Source organism: Myotis myotis, unplaced genomic scaffold (assembly GCF_014108235.1).
Source record: "Myotis myotis isolate mMyoMyo1 unplaced genomic scaffold, mMyoMyo1.p scaffold_m19_p_1, whole genome shotgun sequence".
NCBI classification, from domain to species: domain Eukaryota; kingdom Metazoa; phylum Chordata; class Mammalia; order Chiroptera; family Vespertilionidae; genus Myotis; species Myotis myotis.
In genome coordinates, this window is record NW_023416313.1 from 152,058,547 (window position 1) to 152,082,218 (window position 23,672).

Genomic DNA, 23,672 nt, shown 5'->3' on the forward strand with positions numbered 1-23,672 from the left:
GTTGTTTGACTTTTATAATTTATGCCACCTACACATTTTTTGTAATTGTGTTTGTATCTCACCCCTCTACCACTACCTCTTTAGGAGTCTAAGAAGCTGACTAGTTTTTGTTTGTTTGTTTGTTTTTACTTTTTTAAATATATTTCATTGAATTTTTACGGAGAGGAAGGGAGAAGGATAGAGAGTTAGAAACATCGATGAGAGAGAAACATTGATCAGCTGCCTCCTGCACACCCCCCACTGGGGATGTGCCCGCAACCAAGGCACATGCCCCTGACCGGGATCGAACCCAGGACCCCTGAGTCCGCAGGCTGACGCTCCATCCACTGAGCCAAACCGGCCAGGGCGAAGCTGAATAGTTTTAATACTTGATGCGATTCTCTTCAGAGTAGTTGCCTTTGGATTGAAACTTGACCAAGTACATTTTCTTCTCAAACAACCATATTTGGAAGACTAGATCTCTCCTGGGGGGAGGGGGGGGGGAGAGCTTTTATAGGTATGTTTAAGTCTATGCCATTTAACAATGTCTATGATAATTCTATTCGGCTATTCTCACTGGTCCAACCAGTTCCCCAGTGTGCCCTAAAAGCTTTTAAGCCTTTTGACAGCTTCAGTAAAAATGGGCTTCCATTGCAAATCCAAGTTATTTGTGTTTACTCTCATTATTGCCTTTTGAAAAGGACTACCCTACACTATTTTATTCATGATGCAATTTATTTCATGTCAGTAATGGGGTCTTAACAAGAGGAAATTTTTGTCCATTTTGTCTGTTTGCATGTTCAAACCTCATTAATGAAAAAGAAAGTTTTTATTATAAGATCCTACCTTGCTTGTTATTGCTAGTTTTCTGAATCATTTCTGTGTGGATTACATTTTTTTTCAAATTCTGGTTCATGGCTCTGCAGTGTCAGGTCACCCTATCAGCAGTGGCATGAACTGGGAGATGTTGGTTAATAAAAGCATTCTTCCTTAGCAATTAACTTTTTTTTTCATTTCAGGAGGGCTGTTGTGTAATTCACATTTTAACAAGTTCCCATTATAGCACTTCCCTCCAGTGCTTGCTTACGAAGCTGGGAGGGTTGCCATTCCCACAGATCCCATTAAAGGATAAGAATGAACCATAGCATGAGTCATAATGATGTGTTACTGATGGCCTAACATGTTTCTTCAAGCTTGATTACTCTGGATTCATTCTGGTAATTAATTTCAGCTATCTTTTTTTAAATATATTTTATTGATTTTTTACAGAGAGGAAGGGAGAGAGATAGAAAGTTAGAAGCATCGATGAGAGAGAAACATCGATCAGCCGCCTCCTGCACATCTCCAACTGGGGATATGCCCGCAACCCAGGTACATGCCCTTGACCGGTATCAAACCTGGGACCTTTCAGTCCGCAGGCCGACGCTCTATCCACTGAGCCAAACCGGTTTCGGCAATTTCAGCTATCTTGAAAGTGGTCTAAAAACTGTCTCTACATCTTGTATCTGAATGACCAATTTAAGTCCTTTGTGGCATTTTTTCCTATGTGCTAATTTTTAAAAGCCTTAATTGATTGGTTCAGATATAAAGCATTGTTTTATAGCCTGAATTTGTTTATTTTTTGGAAGGAGGATTTTAATGGACTTACTAGTAATGCTCGTATCCTCCCAAAATTTATGTCAAAGCCCTAACCTGAAATGTGAGAGTATTTGGAGATGGGGCCTTTGGGAAGTACTTAGGGTCCCACAAGGTCATGAAGGGTTTGTGTTCTTATAAGAAGAGACACAAAAAAAGTATAGTATTGTCTAACCACTATTCTATACACCTGTAGCTAACATATAATAATATTGAATATAAACTGTAATTGAAAAATAAAATTTAAAAGTCACTAAAAAAGAAGAAATAAGAAGAGACACAAGGGCTTGCTCTCTTACTTAGCCAGTGAGGACGCACAATGAGAAGGTGGCTGTCTTCAAGCCAGGAAGAGAGCTGTCACCAGGGACTGAATCAGCCAGAACCTTGATCTTGGACTTTCCAGCCTACAGAACTATAAGAAAATAAATTTCTGTTGTTTAAGCCGCCGAGTGTGTGGTATTTTGTTATGGCAGCCTGAGCAGACAAATACAAGGATGAAGTTGGATTCAGAAGAATTGAAGGAGGACATTAGTACCTTTTGGTACTTGAAAGACACAAGTCCTACCTTAAAACATATACATACATGTAGGGTTGTTTAATTTGTAGGCGCTTATTTTGTAAATGGAAACATACTGCACGCTGTCCACTGACTTTTTTTTTTTTTCCCCACTTAGTCTATCTTGGGTGTCTTCCATGCCTGTCACTCAGATCTACCTCATTCTTTTTAAAGTCTACAGAGTATACATTGCATGGATGTCTGATAATTTACTTAACTAGTCCACAATTGATGGACATTTAGGTTGTTCCCATTTGTGTCTACTACAAAAGAAAGCTACTGTGAAAATCCCTGAGTAGATTGTCAACACAGTTCTGTAGGAGAGTCATACAATTAGGATCGCTTACCACAGAGATTATACAGCTACAGTGTTCATAGGTTCAAACCAGCCCTCCGAAATGTGCTAATTTACATTTTTAAGGGTTTGTGGACTAAATATGTTCTTGTAAGTCAAATAGTGTCAGCCAAAAATTCACATCCACCCAGAACCATGTGATTTTATTTGGAAATCAGGTCTTTGCAGATGTAATTAGTTAAAATGAGGTGGATTATGGTAGGTCCTAAACCCAATGACTGGTATCCTTATAAAAAGAGGAAAGGACGCATACACATAGGGGAGATGTCCATGTGACAATGGATGCAGAGATTGGAGGGATGCAGCTATAAGCCAACAACTACCAGAGCTGGGAAGAGGCAAGGAAGGATTCTTCCCTAGAGCCTGCAGAAGGAGAGCATGGTCCTACCAACACCTTAATTTTGGCCTTCTAGCCTACAGAAGTGAGAGACTATATTTCTATTGTTTTAAGACACCCAGTTTCTGGTACTTTGTTACAGAATCCCTAGTAAAATAGTACAGGTTTCTGAGAGAGGTTCCATACAAATGAATTAAGCTAACCTTTTAATAAAAGCTGCCAAATCAAATCCTAAACTTTCAAAAATTTGCATGAAAAGTTTAATTTCCTAATTGCTATGATTGTTTCCTTTAATAAAGTGATTTTTTTAAATCCTCACCTGAGAATATGCTTTTTGGGTTTTTTTAGAAAGGGAGAGAGAGAAACATCAATGTGAGAGAACATTGATTGGTCACCTTCCATATATGCCCTGACTGGGCATCCAACTTGCAACCTAGGTATGTGCCCTGACCAGGAATCAAACCCGCAACCTTTTGGCATACAGACGACACTCCAACCAACTAAGCCACACTGGCCAGGGCTAATAAAGTGATTTTTTTTTAAAAGTATTTTGTAGAGAAGTGCTACAGTAAAGAAATACTTGTTAATCTAGCAGTTACAAAAGAAGGACATTTATTGTATAAAATAAAAAATACAAATAAATAAAAAAGAAGATAATCAACAAATCCTTCCATGTAAAAAAATTTTTTTCCATAGATTTATTTTGATTCTTCTAGATCAGCGGTTCTCAACCTGTGGGTCGCGACCCCTTTGGGGGTCGAACGACCCTTTCACAGGGGTCGCCTAAGACCATCGGAAAACATGTATAATTACATATTATTTTTTGTGATTAATCACTATACTTTAATTATGTTCAATTTGTAACAGTGAAATTGGGGGTCACCACAACATGAGGAACTGTATTAAAGGGTCGCAGCATTAGGAAGGTTGAGAACCACTGTTCTAGATGTTTTTGATTTATATTTATACTTATTTAGCATACTGTTTTATAACACTATTTCATGAAGATGCATATTTTTATTTTTTAGAAAGACAAAAGGTATGGCTAAATTTTTATTTCAGTTTTTCTTTAAATGTCTCTTACAGCTCTGCCAGGTGTTCAGGCTCTGTTGCTTTTATCCAGCCCTGCCTATGATCAGGAGGCTCCACCCCCACCCAGCCGCAGCTGGAGCTACTTCTCTTTCCCAAGACCCCAACTAGTCCTGCGACTCTTTTTAGATAAGAGTAATTGTTTAGAATATTTGTGTTCTCCTTTTTAAAACATTCACAATTCAAGTAAGTTTGAGCAGCACTAGGCAAATCTTTCTTTTAGATACTTTAAAGGGTCTGAGAAGTGTTACAGTAAAGAAATATTTGTTAATCTAGCAGTTACCAAACTTCTGTGGCCAAGGAGGCCTTTTCTTTTTCTCTCTTTTTTTTTTTTCAACCTATCAACATCTTGTAGAACCGGTGTTCTGAAGAATACAGCTAATTTTGGCTAAGAATTCAAGCCAGCTTAGGTTCAGACTCAATTTTGTTATTGCAAGAGTGGTTTTGCCTTGAAGTGAATCTAATTGGTAATTTTCCTACTGCTCCCATCTCTTGAGCCTGGGGACCTGCGGTGTCCCTTTAAGCTCACTTCCCAAGGACATTATCCTGCTTTTGATAATTGTTGCTCTGCCCATTTCGTTCTCTTCCTGTCTGCTCCCAGTCCTTGAACTCCTCTCCTCTTCACTCCCTGTTTGTTAAGAGGCCACAGTAGTATTAAACCCCCTAAGCCAGTGGTTCTCAACCTTGGCTGCACATTAGAATCACCTGGGAATCTTTTTAAAATCCTGATTTCTGGGCCTCATCCTCCGGAAATTCTGTTTCTTTGTTATGGGGTGGGGCCACAACATTAGTAACAAAGAAACAGAATTTCCGGAGGATGAGGCCCAGAAATCAGGATTTTAAAGATTCCCAGGTGATTCTAATGTGCAGCCAAGGTTGAGAACCATTGTCCTAAGCAACTGCATGACTAGACTTATTGTGTGTGGTCATACCTTTCGGATACTCTGTACTCATTTCCTGGCCATCAGTATCACAGTGAGTCTGACTCCCCAGCATTGGCCCCACTCTGGGAGCTGGTCCTAAATTTTCTAGCTCAGAATAATTTTTTCCGAGGCAGTAGCCAACCATATTGGGTTCTCTATCTTGAGGTAAAAAAGCACTGAACAGATAAAGTTAGGGGTGGGGGGTGTTTTGCAGAGAGAGATATAATCACTGTGCTAGATACTGGTGTAGTGTTTTACATAGGTTATCTTATTTTCCAACAACCCCTGCGAGAACAGTATTATTATCCCCATTGTGCAGTTAAGTAAAAATGGTGTAGAAAGGGCCCAAAGGCAGTGATCTAGGCTTCTGTTGGGGATGAACCTTGCTCCAAAGCTAGTTTTCTTTTCCCTCTAGCTTGCTGCCCTGTACCATCTTCCACCTGGTGAGTGCACCCTAACTACAGGTAATCTACTTGGGGATTCAGATTTGAAGATCTATAAATACCAAATATTGCCACCTGCTTCTCAGCTGTATCAGAAACAAATTGTCGTAACAGGAGGATCCCCTACCATCCAACACTACCCACCACTCCTGCCTTCCACCTGCAAAAAACAAAACAAAACAAAAAACCCAAGCAAAACTGCCGCTTCTGTTGAAAAAGTGTGTGTGTGTGTGTGTCTCTATCTATCTATCTATCTATCTATCTATCTATCTATCTATCTATCTATCTGTCCATGATGTAGTATTTGTGAAATGGGAATAAGACTAAGTTATATGACAACATGTACACTGCAACCCATTTTACATGTATATTTGTACATATATGTTTACAAATACTAGTACATAGAAAGATTCATCCACTTGTTAAGAGTTATCTCTGGTACAATGTAGGGGTGGCTGGGAGGAGATTAATTACAAGGAGGTCTTTACCTTATATTTACATATGTTTCTGTACAGCTTTATTTTTGTTTTACAACCAGCATGTATTATTATTTTTTTTATAATTAAAAAGATCCCAGCGGGTGTGGCTAAATGGTTGAGCATTGACCCACGAACCAGGAGGTCATGGTTCCATTCCCGGTTAGGGCACATGCCTGGGTTGTGGGCTTGATCCCCAGTTGGAGCGTGCAGGAGGCAGCCAATCAATGACTCTCTCTCGTCATTGATGTTTCTATCTCTCTCTCCCTCTTCTTCATCTCTGAAATCAATAAAAATATATTTAAAATGTAATTTAAAAGATAAATACATATTTACACATTAGGGGGAAAAACACCCAGATGCTTCTGCCATGAAGGAGGGCATGAGTATTGTGGTGGTGTTTAAAAAAAAATCATGAATCTTGTAAACTAGCAGTGAGATTTGCTTGTTTTTCTTGCTTTTGCCTTATCTGAAATGCTCCCTACTTCCTTCCACAGTCAGCACAGGAAGGTGGGGAAGGGAGGAGCAGAAAAAAAGGAATCAACTTCTCACTTTGCCAAAATCAACCACCTGGAATTTTCCAAAGGCTCAAATGCTGAGCAGCGGATGTAGTTACTCATGGGATGGATGAGCTGTTGCTGTCTTTAGGTCTCCTCAGGCATTGTCCTTTATCAGTCCTGGCTTATCAGTCTGAGTTGATGAGAATGACATACACCACAGTAAACGCTGTGGCTCCCTGAACCTCTGGCCCGAACTATAACACTTTCATACCTAAGGTTCTTGCCATCAATCCTCCCTTCCATTTTGTATCCCGGTGAGAGATTAATACTTCTAAAGTCCTGATTTAATGCTGCCAATTCCCTGCTTGATGCCTATGCCATTTATTTTATTTATTTTTTAAAAATGTGTTTTTATTGATTTTAGAGAGAGAGGAACGGAGAGGGGGAGAGAGAGGAAGGGTAAGGGAGAGAGAAACATAGATGTGAGAGAGAAACATGAGTGAGCTGCCTCCTGCACGCCCCCTACTAGGGATCAAGCCTGCAAACCAGGCTTATGCCCTGACTGGGAATGGAAACTCAGTGCTAATGCTCAACTAACTGAGCCGCACCAGCCGGGGCCATTTATTTTTTGTTTCAACTGCCATTTAAAAAAAAATTCTTTATTGTTTAAAGTATTACATGAGTCACCCTCCCCCCCACATTGACCTCTCCCCCACCTCCCCCTCCCCGAAGCACAAGCCCTCACCCCCCATACTGTCTGTGTCCATTGGTTATGCTCATAATGCATGCATACAAGTCCTGTGGTTGATCTCTTACCCCCTCACTCCCCGCCTTCCCTCATAGGTTGTACAATCTGTTCGATGCTTCTATGTCTCAGGTTCTATTTTTGTTCATCATTTTATATTGTTCATTATATTCCACATATGAGTGAGATCATGTGATATTTATCTTTCTCTGACTGGCTTATTTCACTTAGCTTAATGCTCTCTAGTTCCATCCATGCTTCAACTGCCATTTTTATTATGTGCATTTCTACATACTGGCATGGATTGACCTACATAATATTATACTTATTATATCTCACTTTTGTTCTTAAATATACATTTGCATAGTAAAATATCTCAGAAAATCTATTTTAAAGTAGAAACAGTGCTTGTCCATGAGTAATAGACCTTCAAGGGTTTCTAATGATTTTTTTTCTTTCTCAAACACCTTTTTTTTTTTTAAATATATTTTATTGATTTTTTACAGAGAGGAAGGGAGAGAGATAGAGAGTTAGAAACATCGATGAGAGAGAAACATCCATCAGCTGCCTCCTGCACATCTCCCACTGGGGATATGCCCGCAACCCAGGTACATGCCCCTGACCGGAATCGAACCTGGGACCCTTCAGTCCGCAGGCTGACGCTCTATCCACTGAGCCAAACCGGGTTCGGCTCTCAAACACCTTTATTTGATAATTTCAGATCTTTAAAACCTCCAGGTGACTGCATACCTTTTCAATCTTCACTCCTGCTATTCTCCAGAGCTCTTTCCATTCTAATAAAATCAGGATAGACAGTGGTCCTGATGTTACTGGAAAGGGATGGGGTCTGGAGCCAGTGGCCTATAGTGTGTGAGTTCTTGCCTTCGTGCAAAAAGATTTTGAACTACGAGTCCAGGTGATTTTGAGAGTACGGTTATTAAAGCTGGGGACAGTGAAACAAGGAAGGGCCTAGGATAGAAGAAGCAACAGGAGAGAGACTAGGAGGGGCTGCTTTGGCTCTCTAGAAACATTATGGGAAAGAAGTGAGCCAAACTGAGGCTCACTAAAGAGAGAAAAGGGGGCCTTGGAGACAGGTTCAGGGGGTTAGCCCGGGAAAAGCTGCTGCTGCCCATTGCTCCCCTGGTTGTAAGTCTCATGGGGGGTCCCTTAGAGCTTTAATAGATGCACCCCCGTGGGGGAAAAAGAAGGGGAAGGGAAAGGGGAGGGCATGCTCCAAGGAGGAGAACAGCACTTGGTCCTTTGTCTTGAAGGTTTTAAAGGCTAGAGGTTTAGGGGAAGATTCAATAGAATGTTCATCGGCTTTTCCAGGTGTGCCCTTTCTGGGTCATGGTCTCCACTGATTGGTCAGTGCCAGGGCCATTCACTTGCCTGGTTTTGATGCTTTTCTGGGCCTGGAGCTGAAATACAACTGAGGCCTAGATGTTATCTCCAGAGAGGAAATGTGATATGCCGGGGGAGGAAAGACCACGCTGGGGGCGAGGTCAGGGCCAGTTTTGCCCACTGCTAGGCACCCTGGGCTTTCCACCCTGGTGACCCGTATCGGCTGTAAATTGCTCGGCCAGTTTGTTCAGCTGCCTGTCTCAGTTTCCCCAGTCCGCTTGCCACGGGATTTTCCTAGCTTTATACTATCCTGCCTCACGGGAACTTACTTTGTACTTCCCCCCACTGTCTGAACACCCTGCCTGTCAAAATCCGGTCTAACATGTCAGGCCTGGCTCCAACGTTCCTCCACAATCCCTCCCCTAACTCTCCAAGAAATGTATGTATGACTTTGCACCAGAGTTCTTTTCTCATGGGTGTGTTTATGGTGAGGGTTACTCCATACACTGTCCCTGAATGACGTCCATACCCGTAAGAGACAGGGTAAGAGGCAGAAAGGCTAACCCAGCTGCCCTTCAGTCAGATGGAAGGAATGTTTAAGGCAGTGAGAAGGAAGGAATGAGGGAATGGCCTGGGGTGAGATCCCTCAGAGACTGTCCACTGTGAAGGCTAGCAGGGAACCCACTTTCTGTGCACAAGAACTGGTAGAGGGATAATAAAAAATATATTTGATCTGCACTTTTTTATCCACCCCAAAATTAAAAACTTGACCCTTGCTGGTTGTTCAGTGGTTAGAGCATCAGCCCATGGACTGAAGGGTCAAGGGTTCAATTCCAGTCAAGGGCATGCACCTCATTTGCAGGCTCTATCCCCGGCCCTGGGTGGGACACATGTGGGAGACAACGAATTGATGTGTCTCTCTCACATCAGTGTTTCTCTCTCTGTCTCTCCCCCTCCCTTCCACTCTCTCTAGAAATCAATGGGGGGCGGGGGGCGGGGGGAGAGATTATCCTCGGTAAGGATTAACAATAACCAAAAAAATTTAAAAACTTGTCCCTGGCTGGGTGGCTCAGTTGGTTGGAGTGTCATCCCATGAACCAAAAAGTTGCTGGTTTAATCCTCAGTCGCGGGGCATACGGGAGGCAATTGATCAATGTTTCTCTTTCACATTGATGCTTTTCTCTCTCTTTTCTCTTTTTCTCTCTCTCTCTCTTTTCCTCCCTCTCTAAAATCAATTTAAAAATATCCTCAGGCGACAATTTAAAAACATAAATAGCTCTAGCTGGTTTGGCTCCGTGGATAGAGCGTTGCCTGTGGACTGAAGGGTCCTGGGTTCGATTCCAGTCAAGGGCACATGCCCAGGTTGTGGGCTCGATCTCCAGTAGGGGGCATGCAAGAGGCAGCCAATCAATGATTGTCTCTCATCACTGATGTTTCTATCTCTCTCTCCCTCTCCCTTCCTCTATGAAATCAATAAAACTATTAAAAATAAATAAAAATATAAATAAATAACTCGATTGAGCTCCAAGGGAAAATAATTTCAACTTTATTGACTTAGAAGTGTCAACGAAGAAAATTGACCTGTATTTTCATCATTAAAATAGTATATATTTCAAAAGTAGCAATATAAAGCCATTTTTAAAAATTTCACCTCAAATCCTGCTGACACTTGGCAGTCACCTGAGCTCTATGGGCCAGGGCCGCTCATCCACTGGTATAAACCGCCAAACCTGAGTCTGGAGATGCACCTGCCTGAGACACTGTGCCCTACGAAGCTCCAGAAGTGAGAACATCAAGATTCTGCTCAGGCCTCAGACCCCCTGAGTCTTCTATAGTGGAGATGCTTCTACGTTAACACAGCAGCTTTCCCGAGTCCCCGTTATTTGTCCTACCACACCATGCAGCATCCCTTGAGGGTAAGTACTGTCTCACGCCTTTTTCACCTTCTGGTGAGGGCCCAGTACAATGCCTCTTATGTAGTGGGTCATCAAGAAATTCCTGTTTATGATAATGGTGATGAAGAAATCGCTTGAGAGAAAGTGACTTCACCCATGTGTGTAGAATTTTATTTTCTTTACAACAGCACGCCTACTTAGTGGAATGTTCTAAGTTGCAGACACCTAGAACCCAGGGCTCCTGCTTTCTTCACTCACCCTGCCGGACTCTCTCGAAGAGTCCCATTTGTTAACAGGTGTGGCCCCACACATGGGCATGTTCCTGCTTGTGCGTGGTATAATCTGAGAGTAGCTCACAAAGGCATTGCTTATGCAAAACATATCCTAAAAATACTTCTCCCACGGACCTAAATTCATGCCTGAAAATTTCACCATTGCTTAATTTTTTACAGGAAGAGCCCTGTTACTAGGGAGGAAAAACACATTGTTATTCTCAGGGCCAGAGAGGAGTAGAACAGAGTGAAGCAGAATGTGCATCCGGAACAAACTGGAGCAGGACAGAGTGGACTCGACCATATTGGAAAGAAGCACCGCTGTCTAAGCAGAGAAGCAAGTCACCCTAGGGCAATGGTTCTCAACCTTGGCTGCTGGGAATCTTTTTAAAATCCTGATTTCTGGGCCTCATCCTCCGGAAATTCTGTTTCTTTGTTACTAATGTTGTGGCCCCACCCCATTAACCTATTAAATAAATAAAACAACCCATAACCTTGATCAGTGGCTTATTGTTGAAGATGGGTAGACTCTGCCTCCACTAAGATAAAGAAAATTACCCTCAGTAATTAAAAGCATGTCAGGGACAGACCCAAACCTCATACTTGAGTGTACCCCATTCCAAAGAGACTAAGCCTACTTCCTGGGGACAGGGTCTGCATCATACATATTTCTTGTGTTCTTATGAGTCTAACGCAGAGTCTGGCACACATTAGGAACAAAAATATAATAGCTAACAATTATATAGTGCTTACCATGTGCCAAATACATTCTTCTAAGCATTTTATATGTATTAACTCATTTAATCCTCACCATAGTGAGGCAGCTATTACTATTACCCCCATTTTACAGATGAGGAAACCAAAATACACAGGAATTTATGACTTACCCAACGTCACATAGTTCCAGAGTCCACACATTTAAATCCTTTGCCTAGAGTGCATTTAAATGGAAGTGACTAAATCTCGCCCTGTACCATATTTTTATAGCAAATGGTTTGAACCTCGTGGTGCAACACTTAGGGTACAGTATCCTCCCCTGCCCCCCCCCGCCCCCCCCACTAGATGGTCATTAGTCATTCTTTGACTTTTATCATCCTGTTTCCAGCAGTATTACCGCGAAGTAGCAAGACTAGTGTGCGTACCTGTGACCACCAGGGGGCACTGTGGCCACACACCCTCTCCCCCTCCCTCCGGCGCTACCCGAGAGGGGCGGAGCCAGCGTTGGGCGGAGCCTGAGAGACGCCCAAGGGGAGCAATCCCGGCGGGCCCCGCGCGCGGCCGCGTTTGAATGGCCCTGAGTGGGGCTCGGCCCGGGAGCCCGGGGACTCTCTAGGCTTCCGGGCGCAGTTGGTCAGCGCCAGGGCTCGACTGAGGCGCCGCGGTACGATGAGGCGCCGGTAAGTGACGGCCGGGCCGCGCGTGCCCCCGCCCGCAGCTGCCCTGCCGGGGCAGGACTTCCCCTGGGGCCTGGCCGCGCCCTGGGCCCACCTGCAGGCCCCGCGGGGCCTCGGCGCGGCCGGTGGCGGGGCTGCCCCGGTCGGGGACGGGGCGCGAGGCCGCGGTCTCCGGGGCGAACCCCCTGCCCGGCCGCGGCGGGGCAGGCCGGGGCTGCGGGCGCCGGGGGCGCGAGGGGGCGCGAGGGGCCCGGGCGGGGCGGGGCGAGGCGCGGACGGAACCTGCTGTCACTATTTATCTTCGGGTGGAGCCGCCGTCTGCGGCCCAGGGAGGGGAGGACGGAGCGCGCGAGGCGACCTGTCGGAGGACAGGTTTTCCCCCGCCGCCCGGGCCGGCCGCGGCGTTTCCTTGTGTTCCGACGGCTTCTCGGCTTCTCGGTGCCCGGACTGATAAGCTTTTGTTTAGCAGGACAAAAACTTGACATAACTGCATAAGAATTGCTGATTGCAACTTTAAAAGACCTCATTGTGTTTTCCGAAAAGTTGGTCAGGAACTACCTAGCCTTTTTCTTTGCTCTTAAATGGGCTAAAATATGGAGATAACAAAGAGTGGATTTGTTTTCTTGTGGCTTGTAAAGTTCCTTGAAGACAGAGTTGTCTATGTCAGTTTTCTTTGCAGATTAAGAATAGATGACTGTAACAGAAAGTCTGTAATTAGCACCAGCAGAAATTCTGAGAACCGGGTCCACTTGAGAGCTTAAACTTGTAAAGAGCTTATCCTGCTCTTTGCAAAACCAGCTCCAGTCTTGAACCAGAACTTTAGACACTGAGGCTTCTTACTAGGCTCATAACTAATGGTGCAACAATAACAATGGTTACTGTTCATTTTGTGCTTTCTATATGCAAGCACTGTTTTGAGAGCTTCGATGTGGGACAGATACTATTATCCCCGTTGGACAAGGAGGAAACTGAGGCACAGAGAAGTGAAGTGACATGTGCAAGGACACACAGCTAATAATTGCTGGGACCCAAGCAGGCTGGCTTCCAGCGTGTAACTATGCTGCTCTCTCTAGTCTGTTGCCTTCTTTGTATGTGGCTTTTTTTTTTTTTTTTTAAGTTCACAAAGTGCTTTCGTTTCATTTGCTTCTCTCGACTTGGGATATAATACAGATGTGTGCAAAGTGTATTTGTGTCGATGTATATCCAAACACTATACAATGGAGTTGTCTGCTCTTGTTAACCATACTTAAGTTTTGTACACTGAGTGAAAAATCCATTGGGTATTTTAAGATCAATGGAGTTCATAAAGTTCATGTTTGTGTTATAATGAGGAGTTTTAAGTCCTTTGTATCATTTCCTGAAAATGTAGAGAACAGTTCAAAACCTATGTGTTCCCAAAAATTTTAAAGGGAAGGAAGAAAAACACACAACACTAGGTGTTCTTGAAAATATACCATTAAATATTAATGTTTTCATTCTGAAAACTTTTTGAGGGGTTACTGAGCATTTCAAATGATTATACTTAACCAACGGCTCCATTAGGTTCAAAAGCAAATTATTCAATAAGAAAACAGCAGCTTACACTATTAGCAGCAGTGCATTTAAATTCATTCATCAGTTGTCCAGCTTTTGATTGCCTCTGTGCCCAGCACAGTGTTAGCACAATAGCTAAACAGCAGAAATGTGCCTGAGTAACCTCCCTAAAATTCTGAGGGCATGAGATTAACAAACAAATAAATATATATGTGTATATACTAGTGTAATGCTCTATATTAGTGGGTGTATGCTGAACTGAACTGAGCTAATCAGTAAAGCTTCTGCAAAGAACTGACAATTGAAGGATGGTTATAGGCCACTGAATAGAAAAGTATGAATGGGAATTTTAGTGAGGAAACTGTGTTCAAAGACTTGGAATTGAGAATGAAAAGGATTCTTCTAGGAACACTAAATAAGTCTGTCTGGTCTATTTGGAAAGTTACTGAGAAAAATAAGATGTGTGCAAGACTGAGGAACGTTGTGTAAGACATATATCAAAGAAGTTTAGGCTTGATATGTATATGAGCAGAGAGAGAGATGATTTTGGAAGTTTTATAACTTTTCTTTTTTAAAAAAATATATTTTTATTGATTTCAGAGAGGAAGGGAGAGGGAGAGAGAGATAGAAACATCAATGATGAGAGACAAACATTGATTGGCTGTAGATAAGTATGAATGATGAGTTTTAGGAGCATGTGTGCAAGGAATAGTAAGTTGGGGAGCAGTGGGCTCAGAGACCTCAAGAGAAAGAAGGCTGTTGTTAGAATCCTGGGGAAGGGAGAGACTGGAGGAAATAGGATGAGAGCAATGAGAACAGACAAGGAGTGGTAAAATGAGACAATTTTTTAAAATAGGATTTTTTTCTAAGTTTGAAAATAATGCATATTTATGGTAAAAAAAAATTTAGGAAATGTAGAGAAAGTGAAAGAACAATTGTAGAGTGATTCCTTTCAAATCTTTTTTTATGCTGATAACTATTTTCTCTTTTATAAAACTAGGATTATACATTTTTTTTCCCTATGGCGGTTGGGTGTTTTGTTTTGACTCAGCATATCATGAATATTTTTCATTTTTCATTTGAAAAAAATGTTTTTTTTTAATGGTCAGTCTTTGTTTTTTGTATGTATTCTTTTGAAATTGGGAATTTTGCTTTATAATCACAGGAGACATTTTGAAGGAGAACTATTAGAATATGATGACTGATTAACTATAGAAAAAAAATGAGGGTAAAAGTCTACGGTATCTCCAAGGTTTTAAATCTGGGAAGTTAAAAGAATGGTGGAGCTACTGAATAAATATACATGCTCATAATACTTTTCATTTTAGGTATGTAAACTGCCATTCACAGAGACACATAATAACATTTGAATGAGGACCCTTGATGCCTATCACCTCACATTCTTCCTAAAACTCCTATAGTTAATCTTCCTTTAATTTTCTTTTCTTTTAATTTTCTATTTTTTTTTTTTTTTTTTTTACTTTTTGGTTTTTTTTTGTACTAAGCTTATTTTTCAGTTCTTTCTTAGCAAGTCTTCCCCTTCACCTTTCTTGGAAAGGTTTTTAGAAATACATTTTCTGTTAGAATCCTAAATAAGGCTTAGGTTTATATTGAATTTTACTTTGAGGATTAAAGGACTAGTTTGGGATTTTTTAATGTATAGATTGCTACAGTTTATAAGCAAGGGTGAGTATAATTCTTTGTGGGAAGGAGAAACTATCTTTAAAAATGCTTGCCAAGGCCCAGTTGGTGTGGCTTAGTGGTTTGAGTTTCTACCTATGAACCAGGACTTTGTGGATGGATTCTTGGTCAGGGCACAGGCCTGGGTTGCAGGCCCGGTCCCCAGTAGATGGCATGTAGGAGGCAACCAATCAGTGATCCTTTCTCATCATTGATGTTTCTATCTCTCTCTTTCTCTCCCTTCCTCCCTGAAATCAATAAAAATCTATATAATAAAGAGGTAATATGCTAATTTGTCCATTACGGTGTCCCAGTCATGACCAGTCTGTGGGCAGGGCCAGGGGCGGGGACTTTTGCCCCCAGCGCTAACGCCTCGCTGCCTGTGTGCATCCCCATTCAGCACTGGTATGATGCTGCGGGGTGGGGGTGGGGGTGCTGGGCTTGACGGGGGACCTAAGTCCGTGCCCCCTGCCCCAGCTCCTGGCCGGGAGACCTAAGACTGCGCCCCCTACCCCCAGCGCCAGGCTGGGAGACCTCAGGTTGTGGCCCCCCGCCCAGCGGGTCTTGAGGGGGACCTCAGGCCACGCCCCTCGCGTGGCGGGGTTTGACTCGGGACCTCAGGCCCTGCCCTGGTGCCAGGCTGGGGGACCTGAGACTGCGCCCCCATCTGGAGTGGCTTGACGGGGGTGGGGGCTGGCCCAGTCTAGGTCTCACCCCATGGGGGTGGGGCCGGCTGGGTCTGGGTCTCCTGCGTTTTCGAAGCTTGTGAGGATGGTGGGCGGGGACTTGATTCTAGGTCCCACAGCATGTTCCAGACTCTTGACAGGAGGGAGATTTTATATACATTTTACTAATTTTCTTTTTTTAATTAAATCTTTATTGTTCAGATTATTACATTTGTTCCTCTTTTTTCCCCCCACAACTCCCCTCCACCCAGTTCCCACCCCACCCTCCGCCCTCACTCCCCACCCACTGTCCTCACCCATAGGTGCACGATTTTTGTCCAGTCTCTTCCCGCATCCCCCAAACCCCTTTACCCCCCCCCCCCCAAGAATAGTCAGTCCATTCCCTTTCCATGCCCCTGATTCTATTATAATCACCAGTTCATTCTGTTCATCAGATTATGTATTCCCTTGATTTTTAGATTCACTTGTTGATAGATGTGTATTTGTTGTTCATAATTTGTATCTTTACCTTTTTCTTCTTCTTCCTCTTCTTAAAGGATACCTTTCTGCATTTCATATAATACTGGTTTGGTGGTGATGAACTCCTTTAGCTTTTCCTTGTCTGTGAAGCTCTTTATCTGACCTTCAATTCTGAATGATAGCTTTGCTGGATAAAGTAATCTTGGTTGTAGATTCTTGGCATTCATCACTTTAAATATTTCTTGCCACTCCCTTCTGGCCTGCAAAGTTTCTGTTGAGAAATCAGCCGACAGTCGACAGTTGTATGGGTACTCCCTTGTATGTAACTGAGTTTCTTTCTCTTGCTGCTTTTAAGAGTCTCTCTTTGTCTTTTGCTCTTGGGATTTTAATTATGATGTGTCTTGGTGTGGTCCTCTTTGGATTCCTTTTGTTTGGTGTTCTCTGCGCTTCCTGGACTTGTAAGTCTATTTCTTTCACCAGGTCGGGGAAGTTTTCTGTCATTATTTCTTCAAGTAGGTTTTCAATATCTTGCTCTCTCTCTTCTTCTGGCACCCCTATAATTCGGATGTTGGTACGCTTGAAGCTGTCCCAGAGGCTCCTTACACTATCTTCATATTTTTGGATTCTTTTCATTTTGCTTTTCCGTATTTCAAACACCGTTGGGTGTTTTTTGCTTTTTCGTATTTCAAATCTTTGACTTGATTCTTGAGATCCTCTGGTCTGCTGTTGGGAGTCTATATAATATTCTTTATTGCAGTCAGTGTATGCTTAATTTCTAGTTGGTCCTTTATCACAACATCAAGGGTCTCACTAGATTTCTTGAGGATCTCACTACATTTATCGGCGGACTCACCAGTCTTTTCGAGGGCCTTACTAAATTTATCGGCGGCTTCTAGACAGTTCTTGAAACACCTTAAAAGTGTGGTTTTGGGGGGATGAGGACACATTTGTAATACCTTAACTAATAAAAAAAAAAAAAAAAAAAAAAAGTGTGGTTTTGAACTCTATATCCAGTAGTTTGCTTTCCTCCATTTCTGTCATTTGTGTCCTGTTTCTTTGTCTCCGCATTTTTTATGCTTTCTTGGTGCACCCCCTTGTGGTCTTTGTGCACAGTCTTGTTGTAGTTAAGTCTTGATTGTTGTAGGTAACACTGGGGGGGATTTGACCTCCAGGCCAATTGGCAGTGAGAATCAGCTGTGTCTGCAGTGGGAGAACTTCTGTCCTGATCTCTAGGGAGATGCTAATCTAGCCTCTGCCTGAGGCTATCCAGCAAATGCCTGTGTGCAAGGCTTGGGCGGCGCGGGTCCCAGGGGATCAACAGGGCGGGTGGAGCGAGCAGTTATGGCTGCTCTCAGTCCCGTCCCCAGAGGCTCTGCTTCTCAGTGTCCCAGCAATTGCTGCAAGTACCTCGGAGAGAAAGCTGCCCTCGAGTTCCGACCTATGCCAGACAGTCCCACGTCTCCCGTTTGAGTCTGGGTCCCCAGAGACTCACCCAGAGCTGGAGCTCAGAGCCTGAGACTCCCTCCCGATTGAAAAAGACAACCGCGCCCTCAGCTGCCAGCTCTCTCCGCATGCACCTCCGCACCTTAGTATTTTACTTCCGCACCTCCTCTGAGTCTCGGTATGCTTTTCTCTTTCCTTCTAGTTGTAGAATTTCTACTCAGCCAGCCTTCCTGTGGTTCTGGGTGATGTCCGTTCCGTCTTTTAGTTGTATTTTTGAAGTGGTTGTGTGAGGCAGCAATCTCCGGTGTTTACCTATGCCGCCATCTTTGTTTCTCCCCACATTTTACTAATTTTCTTTCATCTCTGACACTTCTATTATAGAGAAAGGACAAATAGCAATATTAAAATATTTCTTCTCATTAATTCTCTTGTAATGTGCATGAATTTCATGCACCAGGCCATTAGTATATAAAATAAGATGCTGTGTTTTCTACTTTGTGCTCATCTCCAAGTATCTTCTGATTGCTAATATCAATTAACTTTGGGAAAGTTTTATATTTTCTTTGTTCTTAGGACATGATAAGAGAAATAAAAGAGAGGGTAACTATTAAGGGTTCTAGTTTCAATGTATTAAGTTCAAGATTAGATGACTGTTAGACACTCACATGGAGCTGACTTGTGGGTGTTTAGAGAAATGAATCCAAAGCTTAGGGGAAACATTGAGATAAGTTGTTTATTTTTTTAATGAATAGGTTAAATTTTATTACAGTTAAGTCTTGGACCTGGGAGTCATTATACCTCCCTAAGGTAGTGTTTGACTCCTTTGCTGGAGAAGAGAGTATTCTCTAAGAGAAGGGGACATTTCAAACTTCAATATATATTCTGATCTCAGCCCAGGACATATAGTGGTAACACACCACTGTAACTGATGGGGCTGTGCAGTAATCTCAATTTAAGCATTGGAGTATAAGAAAGATTAAGAACCATTGTTATAAAAGGACTCTAGCATAATCTTTTGTTGATTTCTTTAATTCTCAAAGGGCAATTTATCCTTATATCAAGGTCTTAGGATATCCTTCACATACTTATCAGGTACTGCAGAAATTAATCATAAGTGTTAATAGATTGGTAATAGATTTGTCCCAAATCATGAAGCTAGCGTGTTAAAATTAGTGTATATTAACCTATCTTTTTGAGAGTCGTATATCTTATTGGTATATCCTTTCATACATAGAGTCCATCTATCTTGAAAGCTTCAGAAATATCTTTAGTAGTTAAACAAGAAGTCAAAAAGGATCCTTAAGGTGATATTGTTTTGTATATGTATTTACATATATTTCTATTTATGAGTTTAAGAAGACAATTAGAAAGGGTTAGAGTATTTTTCCTCCCTGTGAATATTTCCAGAAAAACATTGGAATGTTCTAAGAGGGAGAGTAAGGGATATTTACCAAAATATGCTAATAAGATAATCATCTACTTGGCTTAAGAAACTCCAAGTGTTCACAAAGATTCAGGCATTTATATAGCCATTTAAGAAGAAATGTTTAGTATACTATTAGTACATTTTACTTTCGTTGAAAGTAAAAGTCTAAAAGGGAAACATCCCCCTCTCACCTAATCCCCCAGTCACACATAGTTTCTTTCTAGAAGTGATATTTGTCCCCAGTTTCTTGTATATCCTTCCAAAGATATTCAGTGAATATATAAGCAATCACTCATGTACACTTTTTGTTTTTACCTAAGTGGTAGCATACTGTTCTGCACCTGCTCCCCCACCCGCTCTTCCAGTATAAAGTCATGGAAAAATTTAAAGTTATTGGTCCCAAACCACTGATAAAGATGATGATAAACAACCACCTAGCTCTCAGAATTTAGTAAACTTCATGTTCCCATTATTAATCCTAATTCCTTAATGTAGTGTGCTCAGTGGACCTCATTATTAAAATTGAAGAAGAGGTGGTAGGAATGGTAATTCCCCTTTAACATCAATTTTGTACTTTTTATTTCAGGGTGACTTACTTGGTCATAAGAAAGTTGGAATTCAGTTTGGTCTACTGATTGTAATGATGTGTTACCATGTTGTACCTTCTGAATCTCCAAAAATCTGTGTTTTCATGCTTGACCTGAAATTTGACATTGTTTCTCAGACCAGCCTTCCATGGGAAACTGAATTAAGAGAACGTGGTGTGATGAATCATCATTCAGCCAATACAAACACTGTCAGGGTTTATTTCAGGTACTAGGGGTTTTGAGTTGTTCTGAACATGGAATCAGATTAAGGGGATTTGTTAATTCATTTCCTATAATAAACCTAGCAAGTGTAGGAGACATTCCAGGTAACTTGATGGGGGTGCCCTTTCCCTGGACAGTGCATGAATAAGTACTACCTGTATTTGTTTCTGTGCTTCTCTTTTTCTTCTTCTCAGTGTTGTTCATCTCCTTCCCCCCAGTTGGTGCCCTCTTTGACACATTCTTTCAAAATGTTGACTTTCAATTAGATTATAACCTTAGAAGGGATTAAAAGGCTCCAAACATAACTAAACAACTCAATAGAATGTATCATTACTCCAGCAGTCTGATAGTGTCTCATATAGCTTTAAAAGCACAGTTAACATAACATTCTCTTTGTTACTTTTAGAGTACAAGTGTTTGCTGCCTTTGTAACTCCCCTCCCCACCCCTTGTCAAATATACCTAAGAAAGATATGTCACGCCAAAACCGGTTTGGCTCAGTGGATAGAGCGTCGGCCTGCGGACTGAAGGGTCCCGGGTTCGATTCCGGTCAAGGGCATGTACCTGGGTTACAGGCATATCCCCAGTAGGAGATGTGCAGGAGGCAGCTGATCGATGTTTCTCTCTCATTGATGTTTCTAACTCTCTATCTCTCTCCCTTCCTCTCTGTAAAAAATCAATAAAATATATTTTAAAAAAAAAAGAAAAGAAAGAAATATATGTCACATTTAGGGAATCATGTGATCTTTTGAATCTGGCTTCACATTAAAGAGTTTTTGTTTTTGTTTGTTTTGAATTCTTATAATACTAGAGGCCTGGTGCACAAAAATTTGTGCACTTGGGGGGGGAGGGAGGGTCCCTCAGCCTAGCCTGTGCCCTCTCGCAGTCTGGGACCCCTCAGGGGATGACCACCTGCTGGCTTAGGCCCGCTCCCCGGGGGATTGGGCCTAAGATAGCAATCAGACATCCCTCTGGCAGCCCGGCAGCCCTCAGGGGATGTCCACTTGCCAGCGGGGAGCAGGCCTAAACTGCAGTCGGACATCCTTAGTGCTGCTGAGGAGGCAGGAGAGGCTCCCACCACCACTGCTGTACTGGCAGCCATCAGCCTGGCTTGTGGCTGAGCAGAGCTCCTCCCATGTGAGAGCGCCCTGACCACCAGAGGGCAGCTTCTGCATTGAGCGTCTGCCCCCTGGTGGTCAGTGTGTGTCATAGTGATCAGTCATTCCCAGTCATTCTGCTGTTAGGGTCAGTTTGCATTTTACCCTTTTACTATATAGGATAGAGGCCTGGTACACGGGTGGGGGCCGGCTGGTTTGCCCTGAAGGGTGTCCGGATCAGGGTGGGGGGCCCGCTTGGGTATCTGGCCAGCCTGGATGAGGGGATGATGGCTGTTTGCAACTGGTCACACCCCCTTCAGGGTGGGGGTCCCCACTGGGGTGCCTGGCCAGCCTGGATGACGGGATGATGGCTGTTTGCAGCTCGTCATATCCCTTTCAGGGTGGGGGTCCCCACTGGGGTGCCTGGCCAGCCTGGATGACGGGCTGATGGCTGTTTGCAGCTGGTCACACACCCTTCAGGGTGGGGGTCCCCACTGGGGTGCCTGGCCAGTCTGGGTGAGGGGCTGAGGGCTATTTTCAGGCTGGTGGGCAAATGAAGCTCCCAGCCTCTCCTTTTTTCTTTTTTTTTTATTCTGGGATTTATTTACCTTCTATAGCTGTCACTGGAGCTGAGAGCTGGCTCCAGCTCTGAGGCCATTGCCGGCTGAAAGCAGGTATCTGGATTTGTTTAGATTCTGTAATTGAAACTCTGTTGCCATCACTGGCCGCTCTAAGGCCATGCTGGCTGAAAGCAGGCACCTGGGGTTTGTTTAGGTTCTATAATTGCAACATTGTTGCATCCAGAGCTCAGAGCTGAGCTGCGGCAGGCGGGGAACCTTGGCTTCCTCCATCAGTGGAGCAAGCAAGCCTCCTGTTTGCTTCAGCTGCCTGGCTGCCGGCCGCCATCTTGGCTGGCAGTTAATTTGCATATCTCGCTGATTAGCCAATGAATGGGAAGGGTAGTGAAGTTATGGTTAATTACCATGTTTATTATTAGATAGGAAGTTATACCAGCTCTATACTGGGTCACATGATTGTTCAGCCCAACATTTGTTTTGAACACTTGTAATAGTTATGAAAATTAGTTTTACAGATTGATTAAAATTTAGTGGAAAACCTACTGAGAATCACTAGGCGAGTCCTGCTGTACTAGAAGCTATTACTCTGTAAAATGATTCTATAAATATCTTTGCTTTAAACCATGCTCTTCTACTTCATAGCTTAACTTAAAGAGTAATTTTTCTTCCTAAGTTCTTTAGATAAGTCATTAGGGATATCACCATGCTTAACATATTGTATTACAGTTGCTTGTTTTTGTTTTTCCCATTATAAACCTTGTGGAGATGATGAGAATTTATTACAAGAGAGGGAAGTTCAAGGGTACAAGCAGAAATGAGGCAGGAAATTACCAGTTGCTATAATGTAGTTATATATAATGCCAAAAATTCAGGTCACTGAATTTTATAATTTTTACAATTATTTTGTTGTTTTTACATAAGAATTTGTGTGTTTTGAGGTTTAAGAAACTATATCCTATTAGTGTATTGTTTTCTTATGTTAAAAAAGAAACTTAATCCTTTTATTTAAAATACAATTTTTTTTACTGTAGAAAGTTGAAACAGAAAAATAAATGATCCAACTGTTAATATCACTTTTTACAAAGAACTTTTATCCTTTGTTTTTTCCCCCTCATGCTACATGCGCACATAACAGAAGAAATATAACAAATTTAGAAACTGGTAGTAAAATTTGCTGACATCACAAATCATGTTTCAATGAACCAAAGGCACTTGCTTCATTAGTGATCTTTATGTGTAACTTAATAATACCTAACATTTACAGAGTGATTAACCCAAACATCGTGGTAAGATTATTTTACTTAATCCTTACAACACTACTCTGAAAATAGGAACTTAGGTAACTTGCCTAAGATCACATAACTAGTAAATGGTTAAAGCAGGACTCAAACCCAGGAAGTCTGACTCTAGGACTGTGTTTCCCATCACAACATACTGCCTAGTTTAATACTGCTTTCAGTTTAATCAAATAAGAAAAGTACAACTTCATGTTAAATCTTTCAACAGCAAACTAAAATATGATATCTATTGTATGTCAAATTTTCAAAGGTAAAAAATTGATAATAAGGAATCTTCTGTTATTAAGGACAAATTCATGCACAGGGGGAGGAGGGATGGACCACGGGAGGTTGGCTGGCCAGGGGAGGGACCGCAGGAGGTTGGTCGCCAGCCCCAAGGAGGGAGCTGGCCCTTGGACCCCCTGGGAAAGGGGCTGTGTTTACTGCCACCTAGCCCCAGTTCCCCGTTCCAGCCCAGGCCTGAAGGTCCCAGTGGGGTCGGGAGAGGAGGCGACAGTTGCCGGGCCAGGAGTGGAAGAAACAGACGCCAGACGCCGATGCCTCCACCAGCGCCCCGCCACGTGTGGTTCCCTGTCCCTCCCTCCTCCTTCCCTTGCCACCATGCAGCCACTGTGACAGGCGGGTGGACCCGAGGGGAAGGGAGAGGATGGGAGTGAGACAAACCCTTGTGTCGAGGGCTGACTTTTTTTTTTTTTTTTTTTTGAGGGCTGACTTTTAATAGATT

At 42.6% G+C, this 23,672-nt stretch overlaps 1 protein-coding gene across 6 annotated transcripts in view; it reads left to right on the forward strand.

Annotated features, from left to right (window-relative positions):
• Positions 1-11,794: 11,794 nt before the first annotated feature.
• KATNBL1 (katanin regulatory subunit B1 like 1) overlaps positions 11,795-23,672 on the forward strand; it is a 66,059-nt gene continuing 54,181 nt past the window's right edge. For all 6 annotated transcript variants that reach the window (XR_004965628.1, XR_004965625.1, XR_004965626.1 and 3 more), the window contains exon 1: positions 11,795-11,943. The gene's annotated coding sequence lies outside the window, so the exon portion shown is untranslated. The remainder of the gene's footprint in view (positions 11,944-23,672) is intronic.